Raw genomic sequence first — 22394 nt, forward strand, 5'->3', positions numbered from 1 at the left:
CGTTCGATCAAATTACGAATTGCGTCTTGGTCGATTTGTACGTCATTTGGGTTACGATTAAACGTATCGTCGTGCGATTCACAGTAACCGTTAGATCGTGGATTTTTACGCGCTTGTGGGCAATTTGTAGAAAAGACAGTGCGCAGAATGCAATGCGACACTACGTGGAAATACGTCAAATGTTGGAAGCAAAGTACTCTTTGCACAGTTTTCCAAGTTCCAGTTTCTAACCTACTTATATTTAAAAAAATACGTATTTGCATATCTAGAAATTCCTTAGCCTTAAATTATCTTATCGGTGATATCGGCAATATATAAAAACCCTATTATATCTTCTTTTCATACTTGCTTAGTACGAAACTGCGTACTTTCGAACAAATTGCCAATTTTTCGTAACATCGAGTCAAGTTCTCATTTGTATCGCAAGAAAGTTTAAACGTTCGGCCAAAGTATCACTCGTATGGTAGATTAGACTTGTAACAAGTACCCCGGAACTTTTTCGTATTTTCTTTATAAAGCGCAAAGAAATGAAAACTGAAACACCCGTAATGCCGATCGCGTTAACGCAAAAACTACATTGCCGGCCTAGTGTATATTTTCTTTAAAAAAAAAATAAAAAAAAATAAAAACCGATATTTTAGATTCTAGGAAGCTTTCGTTCATAACCTTGACAGTCGGATATGGAGCGAATAGCAGAACATGGAATTTTGGCAGAAATCGATTCGCTTAAAATCGACGAACGAGCGAGGGAGCATCGACGGTCACCGGCAAATTGGCAATATGTTGGCGAGTCATCGTTCATCGCGATTCACTCGTCGCGATCGTCTATTTATAGCCGCTGGTTCCCATCGATTCGCGAGCGTATCGCCAGACCGAAAGATACTCGTTTTTCCGTGAAAAACGTACAGGCTAGAACAGGTTGGTCACCGTGGGATTTACCGTTATCGTCATTTCGATTCGCGACGTTAGTCGTTTTAGGCATTTCCGATCGGAAGACGAGTCTCCGCCATCGTAGTCACTCGTCGTTTTACTGTTAGCCAATCGTATACAGTATACATAGTCATCAGGGAAAACAAAGGCTGCGGTGCCGACTACACTCATTGCGAATGATCGCCGCGACGTCGTCGCGGATACGTACTCCTCTGCATTCGTCTGGCTCCTTTTCTTACCGTTTCTCCGCGAGCGGAACTCCTTTTCCTCGAATTCTTCGAGGACTCGCGATCTCCCGGTTTTGCGCGTCCGCTCACGTACCGCTTTGTTGCCTGCTTTTCGTAGTCGTTCGAAGCGTCGATAGATCATCGATCGAAGGAAAGAGATCGACGCGGTGGCTCCTTCTTTAACGTATAGATGATGCAGAAGATAAACGGAATTTTATTGTTCGAATGGCTAGGCGATTACTAGACTGCGGATTTGCAATTGCGTATTTTGATAGACAGAACCGAAGAGACGGAGTCTACGTAGAAATTTTTCTTTCATCCTCGAAAAAATTGTATTTCGTTTCGTTTGTTGTATCGTAGTCCTCGCCTTTCCGCTTAGGATGGCTCCCAGCTTACGTTGTTATATCACGCAGCAAGAATTGCATTACGTACACCACTTTGGCTATTTTGATCTTCTACGTATGTGTCATTTTTTTTTTTTTTTTAATTTTACACCTTGAGCTTCATTCTAAATCCATACAAATCCTAGCGATTAGAATCGAACGTCTGGAAAAAGAAAATTAGTTATTTCATAAATTAGACATAAATTAGACATAAATAAATAGATGTAAATTTCAAAGAGATGCGTAAAGGATTGCAATATTTAGCGCCTCTTTCGTTACTCTGTAATCGATCGATGACTTCCGAGCAGTTGAAATATCGATCGGCCGGTTCTGCGTCCGAAAGTTGGATATTTCTTTACCTTGAAAATCCTATGCGAATATTTGTAGCACTGCAAGGTTGATCGAGGATAGCGGAAGTGGAAGCTGGTCTCCTGGCGTAGTTCTCGCACGATCAGTTTCCTACTGTTGGCCATTCTTCCGATGAATCTGCATGACAAAGGCGGCTAAATTAACCGAACCTCTTATCACGACCATCTTTGTTCCGGCACTCTTTTCTTCTTTTCGTTTCGACCGTATCCTGCGCGAATTAATATCCAAAAATTATCATAATTTATTATCTCGCGTTGCACGAGGAGCAACGTTGGTGGACCCGTTCCGCTAACAGGCGTTTTGCGCTCCTGTATTTACATATTTATACTCGATTTCTGAGAGACACGCGAAGAAAAAACAGCCTACCGTGGAGAAGAAACGCGGATGACGGAACAGGAAGGAAGCGAGGAAGGACGGAAGGAAGGAAGGAAGGAAGGAAGGGAAAAAGGAAAGGAGGCTTAAGACTTCGAGGGTGGTTTTACGCGTCGTTTCTCTCACCTTCCATTCGCTGCAGACTAGAGGGTGTCTCTGAATAATTTACCAATCCCTTTTGCCTTAATTTCACGCGAAAGCTTTCTCCTCCCTTTTGTTTCGGTCGCCATTGCCTTCGTCTTCCTTTTTTTCCAAGAGCTGGAAAGTTTGTCGACGCGAATACACCGTTTAGGTCAGGGTCTCGCAACCTTTCTGCGACTGCCACGCTCTTTTACGACAGACAAATAACCCGCGAATCTATTCGCCATATATGAAAGGAAATTTTAAAGAGATCGCTTAAAAAATAAAAGAGTATCTCAAGATGTAGCGCGTCGAAGCTTTCAGCTCTTTATACATTTGCGAGTTATCGAGTATAAAATAGAAACTCGACACACAGTCCGATTATAAGTATAGAGAATAGAATAGATAAACTTTATCTCATTTTCGTTCCATTCGTGTATTTTATGTTATCTCGAGTTCAATTTACGCGTAATAAAATATTCTACTATGTCGATCTTACATTTATGGAAGAAAAATAGATCGGACTTTTCAAGTCAACGTAAACAACGCTGTTTCTTTATACGATTCTTCCTTTGGTATACTTCGTTCCTCCTCGTATTAACCACTATACGTAAAAATTACAAATTTCTACTCGATTTTATCCTCGCGAGATGCAACGTGTAATTGCGTGTAATCTCGTATTCGATTTACTTCGAAAGAGAAATTTCGCGATTGCAAGTTCGCGACGTTTAGGAATCGATGCGATTTAAGTGGTTATTTCATCACGTGGATGACGAATGCGTGTATGAAATAATGGTTTCGCCGAGTCGACCTTCTCGACGCTCGTCATCGAGCACTCTCTCGACGCGGAACCAAGGAACCGTGACCATAATTTTCAAGCTGCCAACAATGCCGATCATCGGCCGCCTTGAGAACGTTCCAGATACCTCGATCGAAAAGCCAACGTAAAATCTGTCTATATGATCGTTTGGATTCGTCGCTTCGGTATGTTACGTTGTCGGAATGCACGTTGTCTCGATGGTTTCGTTAATTGGCTCGAGTTCGATCGTTACGGAATCGAGTCCGAGGATTTCCTTATTTATACGAGATTTTTTTGCTCGTTCGTGCCCGTTCGCGAAACAATGCCTCCGCGAAGGCCGCCGGTTATGCAAACGCGTTTGCACTTTTTGCCACTGACGTTCGTGACGTTTCGCAGCGATGCCGCGAACTATTATGTAAAAATGGCCTTGGACGAGTGCAGAGGTTTAATTCACGCTTCGCGTCGCGTGGTAACACGTTACTGACCCGTTTCTCTCTTGTCTTCTTTTTTCCTTTCGATAGCTTCTCGGCCTTTTTAGATACTTTCCAGTCTGTGCAATCGTGGAAACACGATTCAGCGCAGTCGATATTGTGCAAAGTTGTCGGTTTCCATGTAAACCATACATATATATATATATATATATTACCTTTCATAAACAATCGTATAATTGATGGATGTGTAGTAACGGTTTTTTTTTTAGTAACGATACAACGTATTGATAATTAGGAGCGGCATTCGTTACTTTTTTTACCCGATTATAAATGTAAATTACCTATCAATACGTTTTTGCATTTTTTTTGTAGATATACTGCTACTCGTATTTGATATTCTAATATCGCTGCTCGCATTAAACGTTGGAATCTTTCCTATCAATCTTTTATCTTTTTAATTTGATTTATTACGCGCACCGTTAGAGCGACATGATTCATATACGAACTGTCGCAAGGCATGTACATTCCGACGATCATTTTTGCTCGAAACGACCAAGTATCCGGTGCCTTATGAACGGGAATGTACGTATGACACCGTGGAGAATCGATTGTTTTAAAAGATCATTCGTCTTCTATCGCCTGTCGCATGGTTGTTCACGAGTAGCGATAGGCGTATCTATCGTTGCACGTTCAGCATAAGTGAAAACGTGCAGCGGATGGTGATATCCGCGTACACGTGGTTCGCGCGAGCCACGTGTGCTACGACGAAGCGGGTGCAGGTAACACGTCATGACGTGATTCAGTGTACGCCACGAGACTGTGAGAAGAAACGTTCTCCCTCTGCCGAGGCGTCATTAGGCACAAGGCTAGAGTAAACGCGAGTCGTTGCACAAAGGCAGCCAGTGATGGAAAGCGAGGAAGAACGTTCAAGTAAGAGACAGAGAGAGAGAGAAAGAGAGAGAAAGGAGTAGCGCGTAGAGATAGCAGCGCACGGTATTGACAGCTCGTTTGCTAGCTGATAACGAGCTAGACAACGAGAAGGACGAACGCGTCCTATTTTTCCGTCAGAAACTTTCGCTCTACCGTTCGTCGCTTTTCTTCGTTTTCCACTAAAATCTAGCGAGCGACTAAATCTTAATTCACCGAGCGATCGAGGTCTTCTAATGGCATTTTACTTGCGATCCTCGTTCGTAAATGTCTTACCTCAGTTTCTTTTGTGAATCCATCGCGCCGTTCTACGATCTTGATGTTATTTTTCGGCAATATTTTATCAAGAAATAATACAGACGTAGATAAATCAAAACGTACGTATAGACATATGAAGGTATCGAGATGACGAAACAAAAGATTTCAGATGATTTCGTCGACCGTTTTTTCATCTCAGAGTCTGGTATTTCCATACTTTCGATAAACGAGATTGATAAAGACGAGAGCAGAGGTGGATGCAAGCGTTCAGATGATTTTAGACTATGCGCTATGCTTTCGCTGACTCGTCCTTGGAACAACTTTATCGATATTATTCGTTAACAAATGTCGCTTATACCGTCCAAAAGCAACATCGAAATCGCAGGGCGACGATAACAAATTCACGAAGGCAACTAGATTCGTAAGATGTTTAGGCAACGTCCGCAAACGCGTCAGTGCCCCGATACTTATCGATTCTTGGATGTCCTAGAACAGTTATTATAGTGGCGTGAAAACTGGAAAAAGTAGAAAATTAATAAAGTTTCAAGATATTTTATTTTGTATTTTAAAACACGTAATACGTTCTTGAAAGTTTCTTACGGTAAGTGTTGGAATATTTTTGCGAGTCACTGTGTAGATATATTAAAAAAAGAGACACGCGCGTCGAAGTCGATCCGCACGTTCGTCGCAACGGTGGATCGACACCACGAGCCTCGCGAAATGCCGAGGCCGCGTATCGAGTAACTCGCCACTCGGTTTTCTCGCACACCGCTGACATCGAGAATTAATAACACGGAACGCAAGATCGCCAGGCTAACGTAAATGGCGAGAGAGGAGAGCGTTCTCCGTTTGACGCTGATGCTGGGATCCGTTCAAGCCACGTTTACATAAGGCGACTGTAGTCGAATCGACTAGGTCGTTCGATCAGAAATAGAAGAAACGGCTATTTCTGATCGAACGATTACATGTCCTTTCAACTTGTTTGATACCGCGTTTACGCGCCTCCATCGAACCAGTCGTTCGAACGATACTTCTAAACCAGGTTTTCTAACAGGTTCTTTTCTTGAACAGGTGTAAGCTTCGATATACGTTCGAACAGCGAAGTTAGGAATTAAAGCATCGATCAGTGACACCGATCGACGCGGTCAAGCTCAAAGTCGTGCTTGTACGTACGCATAGAAACACTTGGAATTTCGAGTTGCAAAAGTGGTTTATCGTAACATATGAAATTTCCTTACGATATTCGTACCTCCTCGAGAGCGAAGCTTGGAACAGAAAAAGTTACTCAACGTTTCCGACTTAGTTTTGCACGTAGAACCACAGCCTGATCGATCGACCGCGTGATACGAACGTACGCAATTGCAACGATCCGACGATATTTGGTAGCACCGTGTGCTTCTCGCGAAAATGCGCGAGAAACGATGGTTCGCCTGCACCAACCCTAACGTTCGACTCTCGCGCTTTGCTCGATCGACAAATCCTGTTGGATCGAATAAACGCGACATTAATCAAGCTGCAACCTTCTGCAGCAGCTAGAGCAGCGCACCTGTTGCAGTAAGACGTCATTTCGACTACGTTCTGCTTTTTAATGGACGTCCGCGTCTTCGTGACAGGGGTGTGCTACCCTAGCCCCTTGTCATCCCCTCTAGAAGGTTACTCGTGGACGACGCCATCCAGCGAAAGGATACGATTTATCAATTGCGCGTCGAGGAAGCGACTCGTCTCGTTTCATCGCGATAGGATCCCTGTGATTCTCAGAGTCTGATCGTTATCGCGAAATTCGTAATTAGCGTCTCTCTTCTCACAGTCTAATTATTTTATATCGCCGGTGTACCATTATGCGGTGTATCGTATACAGCGTGACGATAAGCATCGAAACGCGGACGAACGTTATTGAAAACGCGGCTAAAAATTCAACGGAGAAATCCAGCGATAAGTCTAACGGCGCCACGTTGAAAATTGCAGCTCGCTCGTCGAGATTTAGAGACGCTGTCAGCCGTGGAAATGTAAACGTAGGAAGCAGCGACAGAATACAGCCACTTCTGGCACTTAGCGAAATTAGGCCCGCGAAAGTTTCGACGATTCGTACGACGACAGCCGGAAACGAACTTCGCCGGAGCGGAACTTTCGTTTTACCTCGAACCACTCACAAGGGAAAACGTTGCAAAAGGACCGGCTTTCGTTTCGCGCGGATCACATCGAAACCGTGTTGTTCGTTTAAGGGAATTGCGTATACGACGAACGATCTGCTGCGACTCTTCCATCGGTGAAGCAGATGAGGTCGGCTGACGAGCGTGCACTGGCGAATTTCGTCAGCGGACGAAAGAGAACGCGATGGAAGCGTAGGTTTCGGCTACGAAGGTAGGGCTCGAGGAAATTGGAAAATTGCGCGAGATCTCGCGCGGGTGGTACCTAGGAAGCGACAAACGCTCGCGCTTCCTGGCACTTGGTGGAATTAGGCTTGCGAAACGCGCAGCCTACTTGAAATCAGCATAAACGAGCGTACCACTCTCGTCCCTCGGTTCTTCCTTCCGCCGAACCACAGTGGGGAGAGATATCTGTGGCATTGATGCGCGCGTGCCTAATGGGTGAAAATGCTTCAACGATCGATCCGCTTTCGTTAGAAATTTTCCTACTTGTCCTGTTCCTTTCTTTTTCTTCTTTTTTTTTTTTTTTTTTTTTTGAAAATTCTTTGGAAGTTTGATCGTTCGATGCGATGAAACTATCGCGATTTTATTCGCGGGTTGGCCTATTTTAACGTAATATAATTAGAGAATTAATCGATAACGAAGACAGGTGAATTTCAGTCCGGTGGTCTTATTGGCAAACGTGAAATAACGTATATATATAGCTCCTGTTCGAAAGCCATAGAACACTCTTTACAGAGCTCCTTTTAAACGGAGCTTCGATATTTAATAGAAATGACGAGCTTCGAAGATCAGCTCTCTTACTCTTGTACAATGGAAAATATTTTCTTTGTCGTATAAAGTACCGAGTTAAACGAGACGTTCGTTTATAACCGCTAACGATTACCTGCTACGTTTTACCTTTTTATTTCTCCCTTTTACCGGTGCTTGTAGGATTATTAGACCGCGGATGTTGATACATTTCCAGGAAATTTAAACGTGCAAAAATACACAGCATGGAAGAATACGCGAATCGCTGGAAATAAAGTTATAACGTTTAGAGGATAAAGGAAAGGGTTGCTTAGGTTCCATTTCCTTGGGTGTAATAATAAAAGCGTGAATATGCATAAAAATGCACGATGCAGTCATTACGTATGGCATGAAAGGGTTCATGCTCGTTAATTAAGAAATAAGCAAATAATTTCCATACTCGTTAAAACGAGGGAACTCATCGGAATTTCACGCGTCCCCGACACACGCGAAAAATGCAACGCGTGTTAGTCGGTGGACGACAGGGTCACGGTATTGTTCTGGCGCTAGAACGTCGAGGGTTAGCGCAAGGGAACGCTATCGACGCGTCGCATCGCGACTCGATGACAAGGCTACGCGAATACGGTTTCCTTTGCTAGAAAATTCCACGGTGAGCGATTCAGCCTGTGTCGAGGCTTCTCTCGTCAAGGATTCGCGTGTCCTTGGCGCGTTTGATATTTTTTCACGCCAAGCGAGACTAATCTGCGAGTCTTTCAAGTTCTTCGATCTCGATCGATCTTCGTCGATCGTTTGTTAACGAGAGCCTTCAACGTAATAGCCGTAGGTGCGTTACATGTTGCTTGCTGCAAGTAACGACTGCTTATAATTTTTCTAATTAGTCCAGGAAAACGATAATTCTTCTTAATGAATCACGTTACGGAAAGAACGCATTAATTAGAGGAGAAGTTTCTTGGAATATAATTTTTGTTCGTTCGAACTCGTCTCTTCGAGAAAATCGAGTCTGTACGCGATTAATTGGATACGCGTACGCACTGCGAATTTTCCAATTCGATTTCCCCCAACGAGATACTTTAAACGTTTTACTCAAATTTATTACCGTTATTATTTCACACGGAACGATCGTACCGTAGATCGAGTTTGACGTTTCCTCGAGCACGCGTGTATCGAAGGACGCGTGTTTCCTTGAAAACGAGGCTTCATATTGCTAAATCTCGTTCCACATTTTTGACACGAACTTCTCTACGTGCAGTAACTTCCTGTTCCTTGTATCTACAACACGTTCTTTCCACAGCTCGTGTTCTATTCGTCTCATTAGACGCTATCGCCTCGAGAGACGGGAAATTTTTCCGCACCGTTTTACGATTATTTGAAGATAATTTCAAGCGACACGTTACATGTTAATGTTACATATTATACCTCGCCTCGGCTCGACGATCTTTTAATAATACTCTTTCATTTTGATTTCCGTTGCAGGTATGTAACTACGTGATCGATGTCAACCAGTTACCTTTACGTAAGTAATCATGGTCACGGACGTGCTTTTTATCGATTGCTCCTCCCCCCCCCTTTTTCCCTTCTTTCCCTGTCTCGCGCTACGAACGAGCTTGTCGGATGCTTTTTATCGTATCCGTTTATCAACGCGATAATTACATTCCACGATCTCCACTCTTCTGAACAAATCATATCGTTGCGCATCTCGCCAACTTTTTTTCACTTTCGCAGCTATCGTTTCTTCGAACGATTACCGTGATATACGAGCAGCATCGTGAAAGTGTTCGAGCGCTTGCCACAGAGTCTTTTTTACGAGTACGTTACGCGAGGCTTTTTCAAGTTCTTTTTTTTAATATTCTAACGAGACAAGAAGCTTCAACTTTGACTCGGTAAGATAACGAGACACGGAAGATGTTTCAACGGTTAATTATACTTCGATATCTGGGAAAATGTGAGATATTAGGAATTAAGGTCTCGTGCATCCGACGAGTAGCTTGGAACGTGACATAATTCGTTTCAGATGATAAAATCAAACGACGATTTACTTTAGTTAATACGTAAAATATTTCTTATCGACCCAGCCTGTATTATACAAGTTCGATTCCAAATTTTACCGATACTGATCGTGTTAACAACGCGTGAAAACACCATCTGTACGAGATACGGGACTTGGCGTGGAAGAAAGGGTTAATAAGCTTTGTGGGGTGGCTGAGACGTTGGTCGATGAGATCGTAAATCGGCACTCGTCGCATGGCCCGTCCATGGGGTATGCCGAGTCCCAAGAGGCGTGTACGAAAATAAAACTGGCCGTATTTCGTGCTAGCTCGACACGTCCTCCACGTGGGGCCAGTTTTCTCGCAGTCGGTTGAACGAACAGACGCCCGTCGTCTTTGCTCCTCTTTCGTCATCGATCATCTATCGATGATCGTCCCCGATCGGTGAATTTTAACGCGTGATCAATAGCGGGCTGGTCGAAGAAGACGCCATGAAACGGAGGTCCAAGTGAGTTAATCGAGACGAAGACGATTGCTGCATGTTTCTGGTGTTTGGCGAAAGTTATGCGAAACTCGGTTACACGCGGTTCTCCTCGCAAAACTTCCCTAAACCTCTTGGCATAAATCAACCGAGTTAACCGGGCAGAAGGGAACTGTACAAAAAGTTTATACCGCGAATCGATTTCTGATTTCCATTTTTTTCACGCTTCTACGTAACACTCGGCATATCACGCATATATAACGTATAATAATTTCGCGTGTTCGTGTATATGTACATTGCAGAAAGGAAATGTAGAAAATTGCTATTTTTAACTGCTGTGTAGACAAGCGGAATGTTCTGCGGTAATTTTATTCTGATTTATTTCCAAAGGCCATAATTTCTCTTCCTATCGCGTTCTTCTGGTTTCTGTTATTCCTATGTGTGCGTGTTTACGTTGAAAAATGAAAATAATTGTTTCTGCTGTAACGATTTGAAGAGTTTTCTTGCATACGTCAGAGTACAAATCCGCGGAACATTTTGTAGAACGTAACGATCGATTGTTTCGGTTCCGATCAACTTTCCGTTCGCGTAGATTGTTCATCCTGAAAAATTTCGTTCTCGAACATCGAGTGTTTTCGTGAGATACGGTTCGCAATTTCTGGAGAAGCGCGATCGCGCGTAAAGATCGTCGAATATCGCAATCGAACGGAATTTGACGTGGACACGATGGTCGAAACGTTGACAAGATACGGTACATAAAGACGGACTGTCAGACGGATAGCGCTCTTTCATTAAATACTTGACATTGTCGCTCGTTCCTTCTATCTTATTTGTACTTCATATAATGGCACATTACATAAAAGAACAAACGATCGTCATTTACTTTTACGTCAATTAGGAGCCAATTGACGTCAATTACGTCGAATTACTGTGTATTCAAACCGTCGAAACTCGGGCCTCGGATATCCAAATAACGTACAATTTTCAACCGAATTAGTAACAGAAAGTCTACTAATTTCGTTGCATGCCACAAACGTTCCTTCCGCTTCCTCGAAATCATCGCCATTTTTATTACACGCAAATGGACCAATTTGCGACGAGGACGCAAACACGATTACGATATGTAAAAATTGTCTCGTTATTAACGTTATTAATAAACAAGTAGTCGCAAGATCTTTGTATTCCGTATAATCGTTTTTTAAATTTCTATTCGTATAATTGGTCTAGTCAAAACTTGCTTTTTGATTTAAAAAAATCTTGCGTAATTGTTTTTCTCGTAATTCGCGCGACTCGACGTGAAAGGAATTTTGCGATACGTTGGCAAAGACTTTAATCGATAAAAGGATCAAAAAAGATTCAACGGGATAAACGAGCGGAACAAGGGTTTGATAGTAAACTTTGGCGCGTCACGAAAAACCTGAAACTTCGTCGATCTCGATCTTCCTCGTCATCGAAACGAGATACCGCGGATTCCATGAATTCCTGATCCGCTAACTCCATGAATCGAAAGAGAAGCAAAAGGAAGCTTCGTGCGGATAATCTCGTTCGCCTCTGGTCTTCGTGGTCGCGCGCCTTCTATCGTCACACGCTGTGATACGTCGAACGATTGGCGATTTGACGAACACGCCATTGATAGGGCGGCTGCCACGCGCATCGATAACGCTGATTTATTCGACGAGGTATACTTGGCACGGTACATTAATTACGATGCAGAGACGAAACGCAACCGGTTTACGCGAACGAAACTCGTCTTGATTTGAATCGAGACCAGAGCGTTTGGAGCGCACGGTTATCCACACCTTGAACTACGCGGCTGCATCTGGCCGTGAGCTGGACACGCGAGCACTGGGTATATCGCACGAGGTCGTAACCAGATTATGTCTATAAATCACGATAATGATAGAGATTTGCGCCGCGTGACAGTGCGCGCCAGGCATAAGACGATCGCTATTAAAAATTATCGAGGTCGTGGGGTTAATTTACAAGACCACCCTTCAATTTTCACCAAGTATCGTCGCGTGCTGGTTCAGATGTTGCGGCAAGTAAGCGCCATTTCGTTGATCAGGGCCATCTTGCCGAGTATCGAGCTAGTATCGACGATGACATTTTACGATTAATATTAATCGCTGCCAATATCGACGACCGGTCGACGATGACCAAATGGAAAATAAATTAAGCGCAAGACGCGCAGCCACAGATACATGGGAAAAACCGATAACGGCGCTCGAGTTTGTTGGTAGTTAAACACGTTAGCTGATCGATCATTGTTGGCCCGATTTCTCGGTGGTTCGCGATGCGAGCAAAGGGAACCGACGAACCACGGTTAATTACGTCCGTGGAAAAGAGGAAACCGTTGGAGCGATTTCAGCGAGCAAAAGAGATCATTGATTAGCTACGTGTTCCACTACCAATTAATTAACACCAACGAAGCCGCTGCTGAACGCGGCGATTCGAAAATTTCGTAATAACAACGTGGAACAGATAACTCGACCAAGATAAAAACCAGGCTTTTTCTCTGTCGTCAATGAACGAAGACAGAGCGTGCGTATCGTTTTCCGAAATCTCGGATTTCCGGTAAAGGAAACGATATCGACCGCGAGATTAGCTTAATCTAATCGATCCGTGACCATCCAACGAACAACGTGACACTTTTATCTGCTGACGCGCGACCATGGAGAAATCGGTTGGCGATGGGCAGGAATTACGCTTGGCTACGTAGTTTCCCAGGAAAATGGGCATATTATTTAGATTGTACTGGCTGACACAACCGTAAGAAAGGATCGTGTCGTTGGTATTTATGAAATGACGATAGCATCTTACTATTTTTAGCTTTAGTTTCATATTAAAACGTTGCTCGTTAGTCGTAAAGCGAGCCGAAATTCGGGGAACCAGGGAAAATGTACTTGTCGCGTTGTTTCCTGCGATCTTCGTATCTTTCGTAATCGACTACCGACAAGCTTCCTGTTCCTTCGAACAAAAGCGACCAGCATCGAAACTTGACAATCACGTTTCCCCTACTCTCGAGCTTCTATCGCTTCGAAAAATAAAGACCCACGCTCGTGAGAGACGCGCACGTAGACAAGGGCTGATCGAGAGTTCCTCGACAAGACTCGCTTCTTTTTCAAACACACGAGTCCACCTGTCGGAGGAATGTAGGTCGCGTGGCTGTCGTCTCATCCACGCGTATTATTGTTTCGTCCCGTTCCCTTTCGATCTTCCATCGCGCGTCTCCTTTCAACCTTTGTCCCTTTGTTCCTTATCCACCGATGTACGAATCGTCCGTCGATACGGCTATGACAGACAAGAGGAGACAACGCGATACTTTCATCTTTGTTTTCCTATAATTGGTCCACTCAGTTTCGTGAAATTGAGATCGAAGTATCTCTGAAACTAGGCATTTTCAGATTCGAGTGGTAATTTACGCTACTGTTGCATCGATCTATACTAAGCGAGCTATTATACGTGATATGTACGTTGCATCGTGGTGGCGCATCGATTGACGCGTGAAAAAGTTTTCTAGCTCCATTCGGAAAAATAGAGGGGACGAAGCGAACGTATACACCAGATCGTGTGTCATTCGAGATGAATTCACACGTTGTCCAGTGAATTTCTTTTCCATCTTTCACCGTTTCGGAGCTATAATTTTCGCAGGATACCTTGTATACAAGGCAGTGTAAAAGTTTCTCTCTCGTTTCTCTTGAAAGTCTACCATTTATACGAGAAAAAAGCTGCAAACTGACGGCGTGAACATGCCGCGTATTTCGCTACAGTGGAACTCTGAACGAAAGTTTATCCGAATTCGTCTAGGCACAAACGGTTCGTGTAATCGAGAAATTTTCCTCGCTATCTATTACGTGTTTTTCGCTTACGTAATAGCAAAAGTTCGGTTAATAGACCATTGACTAAAATTTCGTTCCAGTAAGTGGAGTTCAGACAAATGGACTTCTGCTGCGCTCGCACGTGTTCCGCTACCGATCTGTCGGTTAGAACGCACGCGAGCTCGCGGTTGCACGAATCGAAAGGAGGAAGTGGCCGTCGATCACACGGAGCTTCGGAGCAGAGCCGAGGATCGATTCGTCGCGTGGCGACTTAAACAGGTCGCAGCGACGAGACAGGTCGAAAAGCGTTCTCGATCCCTCGCTGAAGGATATCGTGTTCTCATCTGGCTAAACGCTCCGGGTGTTCCATTTCGAAGAATGGAACGCCACGGTGAAAAACTCACGAGAAGAATTAGCCACGGCTGGATGTCGAGCCGCATTCATCCACCCACGTATTTACTACGTGGAAGCCGTTGGAACGGGGCCGTTGGCTGCCACAAGCGAGGGAAATGATAAAGGGAGGAACCTGGCGATGAGAGAGCGGCGAGGGAAAGAGGGGGAAAGAAGCGAGGGAGATAGAAACCGTCGAGAATCATCGGACCGTGGCACAATGGCCGCTTGAATGGAACGAAGGGCCACGAAAAGATTCGAGGAATGCTCGCGGCGTTCACCGGGGGATTTCACGGGCCGAAAAACCTGACCCGGTCCTCCTCCGTCGTTTGTCGTTTTCACGCGCTCCTGGTCGAGCCACCCGCTCGTACGATAACGTTGTCTCGCGCGGCAACACCTGCGATACTTGCGATCAGCGATGGCACCTGAAACGCTTCGAATCGCTTCGAATCGACGTACGTACGCCAGCCATCTGGAAACTACGACGATTAACTCTGCGAATTGGAATGCCGAGAGAAATGTCAATTACGAGGACGGTTTCTTAAAGATTCGTCCTGCCCGTCTCTTCGTGCTAAATCGATTTGCGAAAGTAAGATTCGTCTTTCGAGATGTGACATATGTCGAACGTTAATTTCGTGTTCGTGAAATTGACAGCCGCGTAAAAAATGGAGTCAGTCGATCGGTGTGGTTTCCGAGCGGTATCTTCGCGAGGGTCGCTGTAGCTGTTCCAACGATCTCGCGGGTCATTGCAAATACATAGGAAAGAGTAAACGGGGGGAGGGGGGCGAGTTGATTTCGATCAGTTTTGATGGAAAAATATTGGCGCGGCCGCGAAGGTTGATTTTTGCGGATGACGGTTAAAAACTGACGATGACTCGGCCCTACTGTTTTTGATCAAACTCCGTAATAGAGCCGCGTTCCCCCGTTGCGGTGACCCGCGTCGCTATTTTTCGATTCCCTTCTTCGATTTCCCGGAACATCGTCGTTTAGTCCATCGTCCAGCAGAAAGAGAGAAAAAGAGAAAGAGAGAAAGAGAAACAGAACCTCGATCATTTTTCCGCTGCGTTTTGCGGTCGTCGCGCGATTGAAAGTTGCGGAGAATAATGCCGTTCGTTTCTTTATAAAGGATCGGCCGGACGTCGGTCCGTTCTCCATTTCCACGCCCTTTTGTCGAAACGATTCGTGCCGAGCTCTGGCGTACCTATCGATTCGATTTCACGCTTGTCCGCGGTGGACGCCGCAATTATTCGTGTCACGTCGGTTTCCTGTTCCAACCAGGCAACCAGATACGACGTAAAGAGACATTTGTCCCGAAGGAGCGGTTTCGGCGCGTCTCGAACGGACAGCTGTTTCTAGAGCTCGCGACGAGCATCTGCGAGGCCCGAGGCGCGCTCAATAGCGGGACGCGTGCTTGTTAACACCACGGACGTGGAAACAGGAGGAAAGGAAACGTTCGCTTTCCTTCTTGCTCATTTTTTACGTCAGATCCTGCCATATGGTCGGGGTATACAAGATGATCGATCGATCGATCGATGGAGGACGGATCGTTCGAGAACTCGTCCGTGAGTTTCTTCGACGACTGTTCGCTGTGTGTTGCGTGTCGTTTGAAACGAAAAGCGGTGGAAGATTTTCAGCTTTTTGACAAACAAATTGTAGTTTGAAATTCGAAGGCGTACTGGAAAATATAGCATTTGCCGCCGCTTGTACGAACGTAGACTCGAATTCCGGTTACTCAACGACAGAACAATCGGCATCTGTAATTTCTATTTAATTACGTTATTCGTAGAGAATCGCAAGTTACTATAAAATTAAACGTTAATTTCGACCGGTTAAGTTCGACTGGTTTGGTAGTTGCGGCGTTAAATCGATGCAGCTTCACCGATCCGAACGAGGCTTCTGCAATTTGTAATTGTTTCGGCTCTGCGCGTTACGTTTGTTCTCTTCGTTGACGCGTGTGTTGCCATTACGAAAGAACCGTTATCTTCTCTAAACGATTAAAGAGACCAACGGAGAGAACGCGATTCGGATTTCTGTAGCTTGGAATCTTCGAGGTGTTTGAAGATGTAGCGCCGTTCGATCTTAAGATCATCGCGTCGCCGGCGATCGCCGTTTCTCGTTATCTGTTACAATCTTTTGCCCATTAACGACATTCCCGCATTTATCTTAACGACTGAGAAAAGAGGCGAGAATTACGGCGCGTAATTTCTAGCTGGCAAGTTTTCCGTGAGACGCGACGTGAAACGCAGCGGGCTGGTCGTTTCCCGAAGCAATTTGCACCGTATGAAACAGGCGCATCCCGCGACGGGATTATCAGCGAATCATCGGGAATATTCCAAGACGGAACGCGCTCGTTCCTGGCGGGATCCCAGCCAACAGCGCGATCTTATCTGCTTGCATAAAATTCCTCGTAATCGGGAGGCTCGCCTCGTTCTCGAAAGGCGATTTGCCGTCTCGAATCTGCTGTGCGCCGAGCGACAGAACTTGCCGAGTTTTACGCGAACTTGTCGCAAAACAGACAGCAGAAGGTAGAACGTACAGTTACTCGCCTCTAACTTCGTTGATTCGAGTGGACGCAAATTTTTCACATACTCGTTCCGTTGCTTCGTAGTCGTTTCGTAAGAGTAGCATCTCATTCCATCGCGATGATCAAACTTTCGCGTTTCCACGCTGCTCTCTTGCGGACTAGAAAAACCAAACTTTCTCACGCGCATGTCCTCTGCGTGCTAAATTAAAATTGCGATTCCGTTCCTACCATCCTCTTCGTAAAGATATAAAAACGCATCGAGTTCGGTTCAGTTACGAAACGCGGTTGTATCGGGGCAACACCGTAGAAAGTTTGAGAAAGGAAAAGGAAGGAAAGAAAAGGAAAGCGAGGGCGAAAACACCACGAGATCCTCATGACGGATGTATCAGGGTGTTTAAAGATGGCGGGCCCCGATGTTTACAGCGTCGTGGGTAACTTCCCCTCCTTGTTTCGCTTCTTCCGGCTGGTCGTGTATACGCCGCGTCGGTGAATTCAGCTTCTACCTGAGCTTAGACTCGTCGATAGCGAGAAAGAGATAGAAAGCGCTGAGACGGCAGGAGGCTGCTGGCCCCGTGTACACCACACGGAGGGCCTCGTAAACGCGTACGCGTGTGCGCACCAGCACACTCAGCGAAGGAAACGCGCTCTCGCTCGTCCACACAGCTGTGCACCGCGGCGTTCCGTGTGTTGCTGGTGGCTGCATCAGCTGTCGGCCTTGGTAGGGTGCAATTACCCCGGCAGAGCAGCGACGAAGAGAAGAAGACGACGACCGGGAGGAACGATCCGAGCGAGTTAGCCGCGGGACAGAAGGAGAGAGAGCGGATACGAGGAGAGCTCGAGCGCAGCGAGTCCGCGGCAGCGGGCTTCGAACCCAGGATATGGACCTGACTGCTCGTCTATCCGTCCCGTTCTCGCGTCCTCCTCCTCTATACACCTCTTTCCTTCTCGGCTCTCTCCTTATCTTTCACTGCACCAGCCTTCGTTCTGGCCGCGCGTGCATCGTGAACCAGGCACCCCACCTCCAAGCACGCTCTCTTCTCTAGAATGGGATAGACTACCAAGGAGTCGGACGATCGTCCGCGTGCGAATTCAAGGATCGTTCCGCCGTTCCGGGGCTTTCAGCCACGGCACGCCGAACATTCGTCTATCTGCCAGCGATCGAAAGATCTATTTCTACAGGGTTTAATTGCTTTGACACGGGAGGAATCGACTTACACGCGTGGCTGAAAGAAAGCGGAAAAGTTTGTAGAAACGCGCCAGCCTCTCGGAAGTCGGATCGATCGATTTTATCTGTTAGTCGTTTCATCGTCCCGTTGCTTCGTCTCGGAAAGATGACATAAACGACGGTAAATTCTAAGGTTTCCAAGGCACGTTACGAAAACCGTGCTCGTAGCATCGATGGAGTTGCCACATCGATGTTTTCCAGTTTCAATTTATGGAGTTGATCAATGCCACTTGCCAGCTGTTCGTATTTTTTACTTATCCTCTTTTACGAGACGTAACGAGTTTTCTGTGATGTAATTTGACACTCGATTACCTTCGCGCAGGACGCTCGATACGATGCTCCGTTTTATCAGATTACCAGTTTCGTTTCGATAGCGTGAAATTTTTGTTAATAGAACTGGCGTCGACGAATTCCGACCCGGTACAACGGAAACCCAGCGGAAAACGTTCTCCTTCTTCGATTTGCTTTTAACTCGACTATGTAACTTTGAATCTTCTGCAACAAGATTCGAGTAAACATGGATATGGCAAGTGCGTGGATTCCCAGGAAGTCCATGACCGTTTCCCTAGCGCGCTATCGGCGTTCTCCGCGGCTCTTAACCTCGGTTAACGTCACCGCGGGTCATGTCGGGGTCAGCTGGCCACGCATACGCAGGCACGCGCGGGTTAAGGAACCCTCGCACGCGAGTCGCCGGAAATGGAAATGGAAAGGGAGAGAGAACGGTCGCATCGACGCCACCTCGAATCGGGGTTGAACGGCGTACTCTCGGCGCACGAATCGCGTCCCCGGGGGCGCAGACGCGCGCACCGCTTCCGTCACCACCCATTCCCGTTCCGACCGTTCGAACCAACAACCGGCGCTCGTTACCGCCGGGATTCGCCACGCAGCAACGCGTATCCGCTGCGCCTCGTTCCAGATCTCGCCACGACCTCGCCGGAATCAGCGAAGCAAACGTTGAATGCGAGAAGATTCAGCGAGGACCGGAATCGACGAGAAGGCGATGCGATTCGCCGTATCTCCCTTGCCTCGTGGTGCGTTGGAAAAAAAGCAACGCGATCGTTCGTGTCGCTCGATAAAATTTATAGAGTCCTTCCTCGTTTCTCGTGACGTTCCGAAGAGGTGGAGCGTCCTCGTTGCACGTTGCTTAATACATTTTGGAGAGTTTCTTCTTCGCGAGACGATAAAATTATATTTCAGAGAACGTGGTCGAGGTGGCTGGTGGACGACAGATAACACGCGATCGAATTTTGTTCGGTTACGGTGTTTCATTTTCAGGGACAAGCGAGTGACCTTTGACACGGCAAACCAACGCTGTTAATTCACGATGTAACACCGCGTACGCGATACGCATAACGTTGTGCTTGCCGATGGATCGTAGCTAATTACCAATTGCACGTAACGCAACGTGGCTCTTGCCTATTTGCTCTTTTCTCTGCTGCGAGTCTCGCCAACGATCGGGTTCTCGATAACTTCGGACGTTTAATTCGAGTTACGTACGTGCAACGTTAAATCGTGTCAAAGCGTTAAAGATCTAACCTAGAAAAGCTTGTATAATTGGAACCGCGTTGCTTCTGTGGTAGGCTATGTATGTCTAAAACAAAATTCAGTGGTGTTTGGGAAAGTGGCAGAAACCTGTTTCTAGTTGCATGACCGGCCGCGAAGGAGCCCACGATGGAGCACACGATGTTCCTTCTAGATCTGGACTGCGCATCTTCGTCGGCTGTTTCTACATCTCGCGATTCTTCCTCGAGAATCGAACGGGAACCTCGAACCTCGTAGAGTAGTTTTCGATCTACACTGCTCCACGAGTGGATTACCGACTTTCCCGCAAATTCATATTTTTGAAAATATAGATAAAATCTGGATAGGAACTTCTTTCGTCTATCGAGTGTCATAAAAAGCGCTATCCTTTGGATATTTCGTGTATTGTTTCCTATTACGCGCATTCTGTGCGATTTTGCACTTCCGAATTTCCTACAAATGCGTAATATCGCGTAAGATTAGAACATGCAACGTGTTCCTTACGTTCAACGTGACGTTTCCTTTCCACCAAATATCCTCGAGTATTAGAATTAAAACGATCGACGGAAACCGCAAAACCGTGCTGCATCGTTGATCTAACTTTGACCGAAATGCGTTGCAGATCCTCCAAGTTTCCCTACAATTTTTATTTTTCGTCTCGCGTCAGCCTTCTCGTCGCGTTTCACGGCTTCGTAATCCTTCTGTTTTTCACTCTGTCGCCGAAAGGTTTTCTCAACGCGTTCGTTTCGGCGGAACTGCGCGATCCATTATTCATATCAGCAGCGGGACAGAAATACGGCTCGTTCGGATTCTCGCGGCACGGAAAGGTAGAAAATGCGCGATAATCCTTTCCGAACGGTTCTCTGGAAAATGGACGAACCTCTTAGCCGTACGTCGTGTCATTCGTAGATCCAATACCGTGGATGAAGCACGAATTGCATGAATTTAATATTTTTTTCGAGTCGTATCGCTCAAACGAATCGAGACGTTGATATAAAAATTTCATATTTCTATAACTGGATCTTACGCGTGTGTAGGCGACACCGAATCTTGGTATGGCGATTCCAAAGCAACGTGTACAGTGTACTCTCTGAAAATAGATGCGTACGCGACAGAATATCTAGCTTTCGAATCGCTGTTTGCAAATCTCTTCTCGATACCAACGTTCGATTGAATACAAATATCGATCGACCTTGATACGTTCTGGTATATACGTTTCGCAAAAGCAGCTAACTTGGCCAAATTTCGTCGCCGATTTTCAAACTTCTCGTGGAAACGAAACGTCCGACGATCGTACACAATTTAACATCGATACGCGTAAGAAGTAATCGTCGTTTTGCGGAGCGATAGCAGGATGTCCGTCGCAGGAAGTCCAACGACGATTCGCTCGAGGCAGAGGCGACGGTGTTTCCGCGTCTGCGTGTGCACTGTGCATCTCGCGTGTAGAGACGGGGTTGCACGTGCGCGTTGCATAGATCGCGAGGAGAGCGTGCGGTGTGCGTGGCTGTATCTGTGTGAATCGTCTGTGAAAATCGTCGTCTGTGTAAATGGTGTGTGTAAACGTGTCGGTACCGACTGCTCGGCCCGTCTGCCTGTTCTCGGCTGGCCGTGCCACTCCGCGCTCACACAAGGAAGCCCTCTGTGTGGGTCTAGAATGTGTCCTTGGCTGAGGTGCGTTGACCTTCTTGCCGTAGCCGCGTGCTGGACTCCAGACTTCTACTTAGAGAGGGCTAAATCTCCATCCGGAGAGCCTGGACCTTCCTCGTCCTCCCCCGCCGCTCTCTGCCTTCCATCGGTCGAGCTCGACCCGCAGATTCACTCGCGAAACTTTGACTTCTCCACCGGCTTTCCTCTCCGTCTCTCATCGGCCCGTTCCACGACTCTCTGTCCTTCCTCTCTTTGCCTGTTGTACGCGTCACACAGGATGTCTTCTGTGTTTCCGATCGAACCGTGATAATCTGTGAGCGAAAATGTAACAAAGGTGCGGCCTAACGCGAGAAGGCGGTCAAATTTTTGAAGGGACTTTCTCATAGTTTCTATAGATAGTCTGGCGTGTCACACGGTTCAAGCGTATCGTTGTTCATCGTTGCGGGGATAGTTGGTTTCCGCGAGAAACATATGGAGACGCGTGGAATCGTGACCTTTCGGAGCAACGCACGCGAAGCACTCCTTGCATCGTTTCACCACGCTAGACCGTGGCGTACTCGCGTAAGCGCGTTCCCTCGCTAAACAGGTACTGTCGATGGGCTTCGATGCCACGAGATATACACGGTGCTCCCAGAAAACAGCGTCTTTAACCCTTCCTCGCGATCGTTTCGTAACCCAAGTAGCCTGTATTATTTCCGTACACCGAATACACAGCGATAGTTTGATACGTTTTGATAAATGTAAATACGTACAGTGGCTACGAAAGATATTTGCACACCGTTGTATTCGGCGTAGCATTTATCTATTTAAAGACGAATCAGATCCAGGTATATCCAATTTCGTACCTTTCGATGTTGCTTTCGCGTAACTACGAACGTTTGGTACTACGAAAATGAAACGTACAGAAGCTGATAAAAAAATGCTTCATATCGGGGAATAACGGTATATGCGGCTATGAAAGACAAGTACGTTTAGTGGCCGTTATACGCTTAGAATTCCAATGTTTCAAACGTTTCTCACAGAAATGAATTTAGGAATCGAAGAAATATCCCAACGTATGGGAACTCCGTGACGTATCTTCTACGAACGT

The 22394-nt window shown here is 46.0% G+C and overlaps 1 protein-coding gene and 2 long non-coding RNA genes across 4 annotated transcripts in view; 2 read left to right on the top strand and 1 right to left on the bottom strand.

Annotated features, from left to right (window-relative positions):
• jing (AE binding protein 2 jing) overlaps positions 1–22394 on the top strand; it is a 149218-nt gene that overhangs the window by 63497 nt on the left and 63327 nt on the right. The window lies entirely within an intron of this gene.
• The window catches only part of LOC117155623 (uncharacterized), a 38016-nt gene that overhangs the window by 2035 nt on the left and 13587 nt on the right, over positions 1–22394 (top strand). Inside the window, exon 2 of the long non-coding RNA XR_004463957.2 lies at positions 9187–9226. This is a non-coding gene — a long non-coding RNA (uncharacterized LOC117155623). The remainder of the gene's footprint in view (positions 1–9186; positions 9227–22394) is intronic.
• LOC143302883 (uncharacterized) lies at positions 495–2190 on the bottom strand. The gene is made up of 2 exons (XR_013058730.1): positions 1900–2190; positions 495–1703 (listed from the first exon to the last, which is right to left on the bottom strand). It is a non-coding gene; the product is annotated as an uncharacterized LOC143302883 (long non-coding RNA).

This window comes from Bombus vancouverensis, chromosome 6 (genome assembly GCF_051014615.1).
Source record: "Bombus vancouverensis nearcticus chromosome 6, iyBomVanc1_principal, whole genome shotgun sequence".
Lineage (NCBI taxonomy): Eukaryota > Metazoa > Arthropoda > Insecta > Hymenoptera > Apidae > Bombus > Bombus vancouverensis.